Genomic DNA, 15,859 nt, shown 5'->3' on the forward strand with positions numbered 1-15,859 from the left:
CAGTCAAAATCAGTGTGCCAAGAACGGCTTAACAATCGGTATGAAACACGTCAGGTTTATAGTACATAGGTTGTAATTAATTTATATACCTGATGATTTTAAGAACCATATTTCTTATAGCTAGAAATACCACTATTTTCTTAGTCAGTGTCTTTGACAATTTACTAATTAAAGAACTGTGTATACCTAAGTTTACATGATTATTTTCAAGTGATTGAAAATCCCATTCAGAAACAAAACGTCTCTTTCGTGTCGCACTCTTTGTGGATCTACCTCTAGATCAGGCAGTGGTCCTACGGAATTTATGCCACTTTTCTTTTTGTCAGTTCACTACAGAAAGGCTCCTCATACAGAACTTCGTGATTTTTTGTCATTCCCTTTGAAATCGATGTGCAACCTACATGTTCTAATTCCTTTGTGATTTACAGTGAAACTGTCGTATTATTGTAGGCGCTACCTTCTTCTGTATAGTCTCCGTATTCTGCAAAACAAATATGGTATATAACTATTTATTCCAAAGTGTGTCATTTTTCTCTGATTTTATGTAATGGTTGATGGACAATGGCACGACGTTTTCGAAAAAACCCCAAAAAACAACAGACAGCGTACTTTTCTCCGGTTGTACCTTCTACCTTGAAAGACTTGAGCTTGGGTACCTGCACCACATTTGCTTTTTCTTCCACAATGTCGACGTATTTTTGCACTCCATCTATGGTTCTGAAGTATTATTAACCCCATCCTTCTTTTCTGTAGGAACATCTTTCATTTCCTTTGATGTACGAAACGATGTCAGCAGGATCACATGTCACTTCTGTAAATTCTATTTCATCTTCCTCAAGTCTTGCTGTGGAATATGTTTCAAAGAGAAAATTGTCATAATTCACACCGACCCCCTCAAAATTCCATTATACCTGTGACTCTGGTTCATATGTAAAGCTAGTACAGTGGCACCAACTGTTACTTGTTTCCACTCAAATCATCGCTTAATGACTGTAAGTTCTGCCTCTGAAGCGTTGTTGGTAATATCTTAAAAGGGATAATAAAGCCCGTATGATTCCGTCCATATACACTGGAATTATAGAACTGGTACCATTACGTCGCAACGATAATGCAGGATGGAAGATTTGGTATTTCCTCCGAAACGACCTTTCGTTTAGATTAAAAACAATTAGTATTTGGACCTTTCTATTGGCAGAGCATTTATCTGTGGTAAACTTCATAGGACGTGGGCTTAACTGTATCTTTTCATGAGTCATGTATCCATTGAATAAGAGTGTCTGAAAATTACATTATTATCTTAAATTTAACTACATCTTGGTCACTAACATCCAGAAGCCTTCCAAATCCATCTAAAAGAACCTATTCTTTGAGGTTCCGCATACATGGTATTTCTGACTTGTTTCATGTTTCGAGATTTACCACTGTCATGATCGTGTGCAGGATTGGACAAAACAAGATGGCAGACGGCATTTCCAAATAAAGGTAGGCTCTTAAAACTCTTCATTTTACCGACTTATTAGACGACGAATTTATGAATTTAAAACACTGCCTGGCCAGGGAGGCAACATAAAGTTGATTGGTTGTTGGAAGTCTTACTCATGTACACGTACAACTCTAAATTCATTGATCGAAGTTGACGATGTTGCCTCGATAGAATTCGAAGCGGGCGAAGATGTTTCTAGTCATGTTTTCATGCATTTTAAGAAAGATACTTTAGGTAAAATAGACTCTGCACATATCTTTTGATGAAAACTTGAACCATTGTATGCGATTTGTCCCTTAAATTGCCTTGGTTAGATAGATATCTTGACTTGAACATTTGCTAATGTGCAGGATTGGACTATGGTCGTTTCCACGATAAACGTGCCGGATTGGACCTCGATTTTGGTTCAGGATTGGACCCTTTCTTAAATACATGCATTTTTTTCTTGCAAGATCCAGTCAGGAGCGGACTTCCTTAAGCTTAAAAGTTGCAAGTGAATGAAGTGTGTTCTATTTTATGTCTCCTACTAAAACCATGGTTTTGACAAACCTAAAAGAGCACGTGGAGCAAGGAACTATCAGTAAGCCGGAAGAGCCAGCTCGAAAATCTTTAAGTGTTTGAGAATTTCACCGCGCACATGAATCTAAACTTCTGCCACACGTTAGAAGGAGCCTTGTTCTCGAAGATCAACATGTTGAAAAGTCTTCATTTTGCAGAAGTAAATACATTTATATTGTATATACACATGTAGACCATGTTCGATTCCCAACCACTTAACATTTGTGATATCTGCATGGAATTATTAAAACTGAGCATGGTTTGACGTATAATAATCTCTTCAGGCATGATGGTTTACATTTCACAAAGCTTTCAATGACAATAAAGACAATAAGATGTTGAGGTGTTCATGTTTTCAATACTTAATCATCTGTCCACATGCACTTGTGCCTTTCATATGTATGCTTCTGCTGGAACCAGTTTTGATTGTTAAAGCGGGATTTATTATCTTTTGAAAAATGTCCCTATCATTTTAATTCTAATAATCTTGAGTGCATATGTCGTGCAAGATATCGAGGCCAACTCACTTACAAGGATAATTACTTACGGTAAAAGTGTTTGTTGGAATGTAGTAAATATCAGCATTTTTGTATTTTAAAACCTTTTGTTTCTTGTAATTACATTGAATTCAACCTTAGAGTGCATATACTGATGAAGAAAATAAAAAGGATATTTTCTCAGAAATTCGCAATATCACTCCTGTAGCTGAAACACGAACCTAAATGAAAAGCAGTTTTGTCCATGGTGTTTTTTCTTCTTCAATATTTGCTGCTCAGATGAGAGGTTACTCTTCAATACAATTTTTTCACTAGTTGTTATCAGTTCAATACAAACGCAATAACATTGAAATATATTTAGTAACAATTAAGTAAAACTTAAGAACACTTCTGGTTCAATGAAATGACAAATCGGCATGTGTAAAATGCAATGTAAAAGATTAGTAGTATCTCTGTAAAACAAAGCATAATACCGTAAAAATAATCGTTTCATAATGTACATATAGAACAAACGGATATATAAAACGACTGCCATGGTATATGTATGCACCTCGTGTATCAGAAAACAATGTAATTTTTTTTACTTCGTGTTTCTTTTATAATGTGCAAACGCGTGTGTTACACTGGTCACAAACGAAGACAATTTCTCTGATTGATGTTTCCTTTTTACATTCCTACGCAATTCAGAATTGGTCTTGAATTCCTCACCACAAATTTCGCACATTCGAAGTGTACCCATCTCATGGAATGAAGTTCTAGGGCTTGATACCTGAAACAAAGGAGAAAATCTAAATAACAAAGTTTGGAATTAGGGAATATGTAAGCAGGTTAACTGAATTCAGGAAACGTCGAATTTATATTGTTACAGAGGATTATAAAATGATGACAATTTCTCGCGTTTTATAGGTCAAAATGGCCTTATATATCAGGCTCATATTCACAAAATATCTTACGACTAAGATGAAAAAAATAATTCTTTCTGATAATCAAATACCGATCACAAGGTCATAAGTATGTGTTCAACTTTTATAAACCATGGATGTACTTTACATATTGATTAAGAAAGTCTACAAGAAATGAAAAATAAGGAAATTACAGCGTTTGTAAATTTTGATCTTAGTCGTAAGATATTTTGTGAATAGGTGCCCAGGATACGAACAGTCAACGTTACATCTGTCGTAAGCAAAGATTGATGATTCATGTGTAGATCTGCTATATTGGTTCAATTTCAAGGAGATAGCGAATGGATATTTTTACAGTAGCAATTGTCGTCGTTGGGAACTTAAACGACGATGTAATTTGATAACAGTAAAAATAAAATAATTCAAAATACACCATGATCATGTTGGAAATGTCTGAGAATCTAATAAGCTATGTTAATCAAACTAAAATATGATAAAGTGATGTCGAGATTCGAAAATACAAAGGATTTTGAAAATAAAGATAAAAAGAGGGTCCAATCCTGAACCAAAATCAAGGTCCAATCCGGCACGTTTATCGTGGAAACGACCATAGTCCAATCCTGCACATTAGCAAATGTTCAAGTCAAGATATCTATCTAACCAAGGTAATTTAAGGGACAAATCGCATACACTGGTTCAAGTTTTCATCAAAAGATATGTGCAGAGTATATTTCACCTAAAGTATCTTTCTTAAAATGCATGAAAACATGACTAGAAACATCTTCGCCCGCTTCGAATTCTATCGAGGCAACATCGTCAACTTCGATCAATGAATTTAGAGTTGTACGTGTACATGAGTAAGACTTCCAACAACCAATCAACTTCATGATGCCTCCCTGGCCAGACAGTGTTTTAAATTCATAAATTCGTCGTCTAATAAATCGGTAAAATGAAAAGTTTTAAGAGCCTACCTTTATTTGGAAATGCCGTCTGCCATCTTGTTTTGTCCAATCCTGCACACGATCATGACAGTGTTTACGTGTACCAATGAAATTGCAGCGCGTCGTGCACCCAGTCAGTCTCTTACACTTTGTTAAAACCATTCCATTTTCTGTTCATTATTTTTCGTATTACATCGAGTTCATGAAAATATATTTTTCATACTAACTTATTTGTAACATTTAAACAAATTGACTTTCATTTTTTGCCTCAAATATTGTTTAAATCAGGTTTGAATGGATATGCATGTAATCTGTGAGTTTTTCGAATATATCACTGTGATCAAACGCTGTTAATGAAACGACATACTACTAATGAATACCTCATATTTTTGTCTCATTTTTCTGTGATTGTTGTTGTTTTTTTTGCCAGTGCCTGACCTTTGTAGGGTAAAGGCCATCTTTCCTGGTGGGACTGTTGACCCGTTGCAAGGACACACTTGCTTCAATTTTGTAAAACTTTACAAATGCTTTTTTTTGTAGTTACATGTATAGTTTATCATGAAATCACAACATTTACTATTTTGTATTTGACATATTTACACAACTCTGGTATGTCCAGTGGTACATTTCTGCGCTAATTTTAATTCTGTATTCTTAATAGGAATTATGAGATTGTTTACTGTTCGTTATATTCACTTTTTCATATGTGTATTTTACATAATGGTTATTTAGATTTTGTTGTCTGCGTAAAACATTTTGCAAATTTAAATGATATCTGTCTTTTGTGTTATGAATGATGGAGGAGAAAGATATAAATGAAAGTTATTTTTATATCTGCACTCTCTAACGAAAATTTGGGTCTCCGTCCGTCTATCATGCTTTCTTCTTCCTCACACCCCTCTTTTATTTTAAACAGTAAGCAAATAATCTTTCGGAATATGATAGATGGTGTCCTGTAGATTGCAATAAGCTTTTGGAACTTTCCATTTTATCCTGGGGCCAAATAGGGGTTGACAAACAACGTTTTTCTACAAAAACCTGATATTCAGAACTCCTATTACATTCCTCGCAGTAGCCAAATGATATTTTGGAAGATAATTACTGGTATGCAGATGTGCAATAATGTTTCAGAATTTTCATTTTTTACCCTGGGGCCCAAATGGGGGTAAAAACCCAATGTTTTTCCTTTAAAGAAAACCTGGTTCCCAGAACTCCTCTTACAATTTACACGGTAGCTAAATCATCTTTTGGAAGATGCCTGTAAGTGACGGTATCCTATAGATGTGCAACAAGGTTTCAGAAATTTCATTCTTCATCCTGGGGCCCAAATTGGGTTCGGAAAACGACGTTTTTTCTCTTAAAAAAGCAAATCATGGTTCCTAGAATTGGTCATACATGTAACTTCTAAATGGTAAATATCAGAGCTTTCATATTGCACGTGAGCATTTCTTGTGACAAGATCTTTATACTGGTACCAAGATACATTTTGTATTTGTCCTCGTGACCTTGGCCATCTTTGGAATTGACCATTATCGGGGTCATTTGTGTTTCACAAACACATCTTGTTCATCTTGAGGGGCAAATGGGATGGAGAAACGACGAACAAGACCATGATGCTCAGCAATGAGTCATATGCAACAAGAATATACATGTATCTCCTTTAAGGGTTGAAATCTCAACCATTTCAAAGACATTTGAACAATCAAATAATGACGAAGTTTGGGATGACCCCGGGGCACTTGCCCATCAGAATACACAATGCATATTGATTTGTGCAGCAGGAATATATATGGTTTAGGGGTCATGATCTCAATTGTTTTAAGTACTAGTATATTTCAACAATTATGAAATGGGATTTGGGATGACCCCTGTGCTCTTGCCCAACATAATACTCAATCTTGACATATGCGGTATCTCCCAAATCCAGTTCATAAACATTTTTAATTTTAGGTTTGTTACAATCACTCTCTTTCACGTGTGATAATTTTTATTCATTAGACCTGTGTATATATATACATTGAGGTTTTATATACCACGTAAATACAGCACGCGTAACTCAAATGCAACGCTGTCAGCGGACACGTGTTTTCTCGGGTTTAAAGGTAGAGTTATCGTTCTTTTGTTATTGTTTACGGTAAAACCGAAAGTGCCATATCGTTTGGAATGTGTCTGGAAATATCCAAACAGCACATATTCATTCCATACATCTTTTCAATAAATCATTGAATATATATATATATATATATATATATATATATATATATATATAGTGGGATAAATCTCCGATATAATCTTCTAGAGTGCTCGACGTGGCCTCACGGAGCTACATAAATTGATGATCAGATGGAGTTCAATCACATGACATTTATTTCTCTACAGGCTGTTTCGTAAGGGGATGGTTTCCCCTCACTCGTCGGGAGAAAACTGACATCTAACGAAAAACATCCGCGTGGCTGAGAATATGTTACACAGAAACATACTGGATAGTTGCTAAGCATGGTTACACACAGGATTGAGTAAATAGAAATTTATGGGAATGACGGCAAGTGCTGACAAGTTCTGAACGCTTATTCAATGAAGATTTTTCGGGATGACATATTATAAAGAATTTCTCTAGAATACAAAGGTTGCACTTTTTTGAAATGTTTGAGTATGATGATGTTTTTCCTAAAATTTCCCACTTGATTTTGTAGTCAATATTTTTGTCTTTCAATGTCCATATGAATTTGCTGAGCTCGGTGGTATTCTTTTTCGTGGAATTACGGAATGAATGAGTGTGGTTGGCGTATTAACTTAAATAAACTTGGGTAAACAGTTTCTCAAAATTATAGATGAGTGTTTCCCGATAGGCCATGTTCTACGCCCGATTATCAACAGAAACACTATTAAAATATCATACAGTTGTATGCCATCCATGCAAAATGTAATTGACTCGCATAACGCTTCAATCAAACAAGTGCGCCAGACCGGAGATACATGTAACAGGTGTAATTGCCGAAACAAAGATCAATGCCCGCTCAACGGTGAGTCAGAGCCGATAATGGACAAGAAGAGAGCTACGTGGGACTAGCAGACACCGAGTTCAAATTAAGATACGCCAACCACACTCATTCATTCCGTAATTCCACGAAAAAGAATACCACCGAGCTCAGCAAATTCATATGGACATTGAAAGACAAAAATATTGACTACAAAATCAAGTGGGAAATTTTAGGAAAAACATCATCATACTCAAACATTTCAAAAAAGTGCAACCTTTGTATTCTAGAGAAATTCTTTATAATATGTCATCCCGAAAAATCTTCATTGAATAAGCGTTCAGAACTTGTCAGCACTTGCCGTCATTCCCATAAATTTCTATTTACTCAATCCTGTGTGTAACCATGCTTAGCAACTATCCAGTATGTTTCTGTGTAACATATTCTCAGCCACGCGGATGTTTTTCGTTAGATGTCAGTTTTCTCCCGACGAGTGAGGGGAAACCATCCCCTTACGAAACAGCCTGTAGAGAAATAAATGTTATGTGATTGAACTCCATCTGATCATCAATTTATATATATATATATATATATATATATATATATATATATATATATATATATATATGCAACCAGAGAGACAAATACTATCAGTCTGAGGGATAAGTTTATTAAGGTGAAAACCTGAAATAAAATGAATAATTAGAAATACGTTTAAATATGACAATGAATATCACTATTACATATAGTTAACGTTATCATGAATAATTACCAAACACCGGTACATATATTTCCTCAATATGAAATATGAAGACTAAATGCTATGCAGCTATTCAATTACATCTGTTCCCTTCAAGGGTAGCGCCGAGAGTGCGGGCCCTGGGTTAGTAAAAGTGGGAAAGTGAGTGAGTATTAGAAACCGGTTAAACAAGTATAGGGAAGTCCAGTGGTCACACGTGGTCTGTCACACCTGAGCGCAGAAATAAAAACATATTTACACTTATGCAACAATGAGTAATAAATGATTAATGATAATTTATTTACAGAGGTTATATATATATATATATATATATATATATATATATATATATATATATAAATATATAAAGCACTAAATAATCACAACTAGGTACTGAAAATTTTCGCCAGTGCGTAAGTCCACTCGGCCACAACGACATCCCTAAAAAAGGAAGTTCTGTTATGCTCCTAAAGCACTACTTATACACACTGATGCAATCTCACACAGTCGTTGTGTCATTCAGTGTTTAAGATATTTTATAAGGAGAGTGGATCTCTCGATGCAATTCTATAGAATATTTAATATAAAGCACAAACAAACAATTATAGCACCCAACCTATATAAATATATATATATATATATATATATATATATATATAAAGCACTAAATAATCACAACTAGGTACTGAAAATTTTCGCCCCAGCCCGGGGTCAAACCAGCGACGTACGGCACCCACCGCCTAGCAAGATTGTCAAACCAGTGCGAAAGTCCACTCGGCCACAACGACTTCCCTAAAAATAATAATTTACTCATCGGCTTTGGTCGGGTTACTACAAATTGTATGTAAAGACGTGTACCAATGAAATTGCGGGGCGTCGTGCACCCAGTCCGTCTGTAATACTTAGTCAAAGCTATTTTTTTTCCAATTCATTATTTTTCGTGCTACACTGAGGTCATGGTAAGCTAGTTTTAAAACTAACTTATTTGTAATATTTAATCAATCAAAATTACGAAAGCAAACAAATTGACTTTCTAGTATCAAAAAATTTACTACTCTTTTGAGTATCAGATTTTTTTTTTGATTATTATTATCATCATTATTTTGATAAATAAGGAAAATTTAATTTAAAATTTTAATTTTAAATCGGGTTTAAACGTTTAAGCGTGTAATTTGTGAATTGTTCGAAAATAAGAATATTTACTATTTAATACATGAATTATTTCACGTATAGATATAACTCTATCAATTAGGTTGCAAACATGTCGAAGGTAGTTATCAATGATATTGTGCATCGACCCTCAGCTTTCCTGGCTCTACTCGGACTTCTCTCCCTTGGACAGGGGTTGTTCTATTTGACATTCTCCGGATTAACTTCCATGCCGTGCAACCCGCTGATGGTGCTGGGATTAAACGCTCTGTCGACCGGAATAACCCTCATCATTATAGCAAAAGTTTGTTTCAAACCTGTAAATTCGGGAATTGTCGAAAAACAGAACAAAGAGATTCCCACGAAGGATGGTTTTGAAGCTGGTGACAGAAAAAGAGTTGACGACCTACTGAAAATCCACAACACGGAGGATGACAAGTCGTCTGACTTCCTTCACTCTGAAGAAATAAAGGATAAAAAACTCAATTGAACCACAAACTATGAATATTGTATATTCCATAGTTTTTAGAATGTGTTATTAATTCGTATAGTTTGTATTCTATGTGACGTGAAGTAAAGTCACACAAAGAATAAGTTGTTACATGTAGCATATGTGAGCTAAAGGTTAATGCGATCATGTGCTTTCCTTGCCACCTTCTGCCCTGCGTGGTCTTGTTGACTGACTAGCTTAAACTTTTCACATCTTTGTCTTCTTCCTCAATATTTACTGGGCTCTTTTCTGCCAAAAGCGACATGTCACAATGCATCCCGAGGTAAAGGGATCCAAAGGTTCAACGAAGGACCACGCCTCCTGGCAATGATAAACAAGATACTCCCTAGCTGGTACGGGCTGGCCACAAAGGCTGCTCAAAGTTTTACATAGGAATGCATTCTTGTTATTTTTCTCTAAAACCATGTACAAGGGGATGATATGTCAAAGTAACATGCAATCATCTAAACGTGGTGTACATTACAATTTGTTCACATCATGAACTCTCGGTTTTCCAAAGGAATCTTCAAGAACCACATGGAATAGAAACAAATGAACCCAGGTAGAGGGGGCAGAAAGGGGTTTGAAGACCACCAAAATAAAGTGGTTTGCAACGATGCTACTCTTAAAATTTTGATATCCTCAATCTCCTGGTGAATATACTTGCACATGGTATATAAACTACTTCAGGTACAAGATTGAATGTTCGACCCCATGTTGTCAGGACTTTTATATTTGCATGATCAGTAACTTAATAATAATATGTTTGAAAGATTTCGACAATTTTTTTTTAATGTTTATACGTATTACATGTATATTGATTATATTTTTATGAGATATATTTTTTAAACGGACCATCTGTTTTTTTTTTTATATACGTTTACCATATTGTGTATTTTGTGTTGTAAGCTTGAATATAGCATGTTGTGAGCTTTGATATACTACAAGAAAGTAATTAAACATTTGCATAAGGTTTCTTGTTCATCTATGTCGAAAACTGATGTTCTGTTCAAAAGAATGAAATAGAAACTGATGTTCTGTTCAAAAGAATGAAATAGAAACTGATGTTCTGTTCAAAAGAATGAAATAGAAACTGATGTTCTGTTCAAAAGAATGAAATAAAAAGTGATGTTCTGTTCAAAAGAATGAAATAGATTGATTGATTGTATATTGTTTAACTTCTCTCGAGAGAGAATATTTCACTCATATGGAGACGACACCATTACCGGTGAAGGGCTGCAAAATTTAGGCATATGCAGGAAGGGATCTTTATCGTGCCAAACCTGCTGTGACACGGGACTTTGGATTTTGAGGTCTCATCCGAAGGACCGCCCCATTTAGTCGCCTCTTACAAGCAAGGGGTACTGAGGACCTATTCTAACCCGTATCACCACATATAAAGAATGAAATAGAAACTGATGTTCTATTCAAAAGAATGAAATAGAAACTGTTGTTCTGTTTAAAAGAAATGACTTAGTCGTACATGTACCTTTGCTATGATAAGCCAGTGACACAATAATTAATTTGTACTACAGTGTTTTACACACGAAATATAGATTTGTTTTCATACATTTATGAGATTCATTGCTAGCATAAATTACTGCTACATTTACCAGACCACAAAGGCGAGAATTATACTAATGATGGTCAACTCACTATCAACTACGATGTATAAAATCGTTCCATTGCTGTTACAGTTTCTAGGGTTTGATAATTGAAATATTGATATAATGTGTTATAATAATGAGCATGTTTCTATTTGTTGGAGGAACAAGAAATAAAGAATATTCCTACCCCGTTTCTCACCCGATCCGTGAAACAATACTTCTCACGACGAGCAATATATGAAACATGTTCATTATTATAACACTTTATATCAATATTTCCAATTTACCAATTTACAATGTATCCTTATAGTTTGTAAATATCCCATAGAACGTTTTTGTTTTCTTCTGTAGGCAATCTAATTAATCCTCAAAATTTATTTTTGCTGATTTTTAAATTTCACAAAAAACGTCCTATGGGATATTTACATACTAATTCCGTTTAATAATTTTACGATAAGAAAAATCTCCTCAAGAAACATGAATAAACTATATTTGTCAATGCAATATACATGTATGCAAGTATCTTCATATGACGAAGGTTTACGTAGTGATGAAAGGCTTTTAAATGTGGAGACAATCGTCATTTATTTGCATATTTATAGGATACACAACTTTCAACATGTAAAGCATGTTAACATTATATTATATTAGATTATCACGCACACACACACACATGTATATATATATTATATATATACAATTGTACATTTTACTAATGGGATGCTAACCTGCGTCTGACATTTAGTAATGAAATATCGTAAAATTATTAAACGGAATTAGTGCCACATACTAGTATTTACACCTGTGCATGGTGCTCAGGGCCGTTTTAATGAGGGATTTTAACGTGACGGGGACTCTATATTTAAGGTGGTTCACTACACCCAGAAATAGTTCCTCAAATCAGTACGGATTGATTTAATTATAAAAGATATGATGATATACAATTAGCATATAGCAATATATTGCCAAAAAGGCCAACAATATACAAATTTGGATAAAAACATGATTTTCAAAAAATTCATTTCAACACATATGAAAAAAGACTGGGGGATTTGAATTCGAGATCTGCGGTTCACCAGCTCAATGCTTTAGCCACTGAGTTACGATGATAAACAAAGCGATCGATACAAATAATTTCACAAAACATTTAAATCGCCATCTTGTGACGTGGTGTCATATAGCTTTAGTGTAGTGAGCAACCTTAATTAACGGTTACGAAGCGAACGCACCGACCACTGCGCCACCGCGACCGGTTACTGGTATGAACGTTTTCAGTAAATTAATATTCAATAGTATAATATGCGCCACAAATATTTAAAGAAGAATTTAGGGAGATTATCAACAACTGAAAAGCCTTTGATTTAGTTTTTGTAATAAGACACACGCAAAGAATCATCCCTTACATCAACAGCTTCACAAGGCGTGGAAATGACAGAGGCACATTCACTCTGTTGTCTCAGAAGAGACATTATTTGTCGAAATGCGCATCTGGTGCATCAAAATTGGTACCGTACAAGTTTTACAAATAAGTCGGAATAGGGAGTACTTCACCCGTCTGTTACATTTTAAAACTTTGTAACTGAAAAATAAAGGAGTTTGGAATAAGGTAAGCGTATTCCATTTATACGAGTCATTTCACCCTTCAGTCCGTCTGTCTGCCTGTAAAACCATGTAACTTTGAATTTAGCATGCGCATAGACGAAGCATATCAATACTTCGGAAATGTCACTTTGTCTGTCTGTCCATCATCCTCGCACATACCAAAACTGGGTTGCTGAAAGAAACGGGACTTCAAATTCAAGTTAGCATCTACTGCGTAATGGATATTATATGTAATTCTATCACATTTTATGGCGTCATCGAAAGCGACATGTGCATTCTTTGGAAAACAAGTTAATCGAAATAGCACTTTGGAATATCTAAAGAGCCAAATTTGTATCTCTTTAAAGTTACTTATAACTTTGATTTAAATATAATCTGTATATATTATTTTTCTGGATGAATGGTCTTACGGTGGGTGGATCTAGCGGTGTCCCTGGGAGAGATTGTGATTGCGTATATCTGTGACACACAACTTCCATTGCTAATAAAACACTCCATTCTACATTCAGCCGGACAAATATTTCTACAGTCACTGCCATATCTTCCTGTGTGGCACCGCAAGCACTCGCCACTCGTTTTATCGCAATTCAAGCAGTTGACTGCGGGACACAGACGTTCACAATATCCACCATAATGACCGTTAGGACAGGATACGCATTCCCCGTTCCGATGACAAAGTCTATCTGTACAGACCGACGAACAATCATTTTCGCAAAATGCACCAAATTTTCTTTTCTCGCATGAAAAACAGGTACCATTCACAGGATCACAGTTCTCCAGCTTGCAATAAGAGCATGTGTTTACACACTGTTCACCATAATATCCACTTTCACATACGGCACAGTGTGCTCCATGTTGCCCAGGTTCACAGAGCAAGCAGTCCCCTGTCAATGCTGAACAGGAAAAGTTCTTGCAGTTTATAACTGAACAGTTCCGCTCACAAAATTCTCCATGACGTCCATCTACACAGTGAGTACACTTCCCAGTCACGACATTACATTCTCTATCTTTACAATTGCTACCACAAGGTTGAGAGCACCTGTCACCGTAAAATCCAGCTTTGCATTCTACACAGGTCTCGTTATTGAAAAGATGTCCACGATTGCAAAGCTTGCAGAGTCCGGTTTCTCTTTGACAGTGATAATGACATTCTTTGGGACATGTTTTGGTGCAGTTCGCACCCTAAAGTCCGTTCGCACATTGGTGACATCTTCCAGTCGTTTTGTCACAGCCTGATCTTCCACAGAATCTCGAACACGATGACGTAAAGGACGGCCCGGTATACCTTGCCGGACATTGATCGCACTCTCCAGTGATTGTGTTACAAGCTCTGTGACATTCAGGTGAACAAAGCCGACCGCATTCATCCCTGTATGATCCGTTGGCACATGCTACAAATACATAGTGTTGAATAGGGGTACAATTAAAACAATTGGTCGTATTAGTTATTTGGTCGATCTAGAGACTGGATTGTAGATTATTAAATGCACACAGTTAATAATTCTAAGTTTTGATATATTTTCTACAGAGATATTGATATGTATTATGCAAGTCATGGTACACCAATAGGTTGAAACCTTTCCTTTCTACTATTTTTTTAAACGGAAGTGGTTGGGAGATATATTTCTTTTCGTTTTTCAAATAAAATAAAAATTGCATTATGTTTTTAATTCGTTGATTCAGCTTTTTCATGGTTCTACCTGAATGATTTTGTACTGTCAGCAGTTTGCTATTCATTGAGTGTATTGTTACATTGTAATTTTATCGGGTACTACTTTATTATTCGGAGTTATTTGTCCATCAGGGTATTTAAATTCGTGTTCGAATCTTGAATATCATTCGACAATTTAGCTACGACCAGCAAGTTTCTTTCGAAACCGTATTTATTTTTGTGAATGAGTTTTCTTTTGAGATACATTTTTCAAGTTAGTGTTCGGAAATCCTGGTTTCTCAATCTCAATCTCATAACTCCCACAAGCAATACAAAATAGATAGTTGGGAAAACACGGACCCCTGAACACACCAGAGGTGGGATCAGGTGCCTAGGAGGAGTAAGCATCCCCTGCCGACCTGTCACACCCGCCGTGAGCCCCATATCCTGATCAGGTAAACGGAGTTATCCGCAGTCAAAATCAGTGTGCCAAGATCGGCTTAACAATCGGTATGAAACACGTCAGACAGCATTTGACCCAATGCGAGGTTGTATTGACGAACTAGATCGTTATAACGACCATAGAATTTGCAAAATGCTGACTTCAATCGAGACTGTTGAAATCCCTGTACCATCAACTTGTTTGTCAGTAGCTTACCTCGATTTAAAAACTGACTATACCCAGAACAAGCTCTTGCATATCGAATCAGTTGAGGTATATAAACACCATATGCAGGTGATAATGGAATATTGCTACATAAATGTGGGAAGCTGACGATGGAGAAACTGAAATCATCCCGTTTGTCATACAGCTGAGTTGTCAGTTTGCCGTTAACGTCTACTTTCAATAAAATATCTAAGTATGAAGCAGAAATGTTTCACGAAGTTCAGGAGATTACATGACAACTGCTTTAATGATAAACTCGATGTGAAAATTGATCATAGACAGAACATGCTCTTTTACTTGTGTCCATGGTAATGTTGATTTTGGTGATGTTGTGGTATCTGTCCAATTCCACTCTCCACCAGACGGTGGTACTCCTCTCCTGTACTTTAGAGTAAGTCTGTATGTCACCATCAGCGGCTTTACTGGCATTGAATAAGTCTGCGTAGGTATTATCTTGAGATGCAAGTTTCTGGTACACTATATGTTCTAAAACTAAGAAATTGGCATATCATGAAACTCAAAGGAAAGAAATGCCGCTTTATTTAATTTGATAAAATTTCTTGTACTACGATTTTCACAAATCTAAGAAATTTAT

The 15,859-nt window shown here is 35.7% G+C and overlaps 3 long non-coding RNA genes across 3 annotated transcripts in view; 2 read left to right on the forward strand and 1 right to left on the reverse strand.

The window, feature by feature from the left end:
- Nucleotides 1-2,380, forward strand: part of LOC130052182 (uncharacterized) — a 2,587-nt gene extending 207 nt beyond the window's left edge. Inside the window, exons 1-2 of the long non-coding RNA XR_008800561.1 lie at nt 1-1,482; nt 1,936-2,380. The exon at nt 1-1,482 is cut by the window's left edge and continues 207 nt beyond it. This is a non-coding gene — a long non-coding RNA (uncharacterized LOC130052182). The remainder of the gene's footprint in view (nt 1,483-1,935) is intronic.
- A 498-nt stretch (nt 2,381-2,878) lies between these two features.
- LOC130052184 (uncharacterized) lies at nt 2,879-4,510 on the reverse strand. The gene is made up of 2 exons (XR_008800563.1): nt 4,412-4,510; nt 2,879-3,307 (listed from the first exon to the last, which is right to left on the reverse strand). It is a non-coding gene; the product is annotated as an uncharacterized LOC130052184 (long non-coding RNA).
- A 2,032-nt stretch (nt 4,511-6,542) lies between these two features.
- LOC130052183 (uncharacterized) lies at nt 6,543-10,710 on the forward strand. Its single transcript, XR_008800562.1, has 2 exons — nt 6,543-7,007; nt 9,351-10,710. It is a non-coding gene; the product is annotated as an uncharacterized LOC130052183 (long non-coding RNA).
- Nucleotides 10,711-15,859: the final 5,149 nt, after the last annotated feature.

Source organism: Ostrea edulis, chromosome 2 (assembly GCF_947568905.1).
Source record: "Ostrea edulis chromosome 2, xbOstEdul1.1, whole genome shotgun sequence".
Classification (NCBI taxonomy): Eukaryota; Metazoa; Mollusca; class Bivalvia; order Ostreida; family Ostreidae; genus Ostrea; species Ostrea edulis.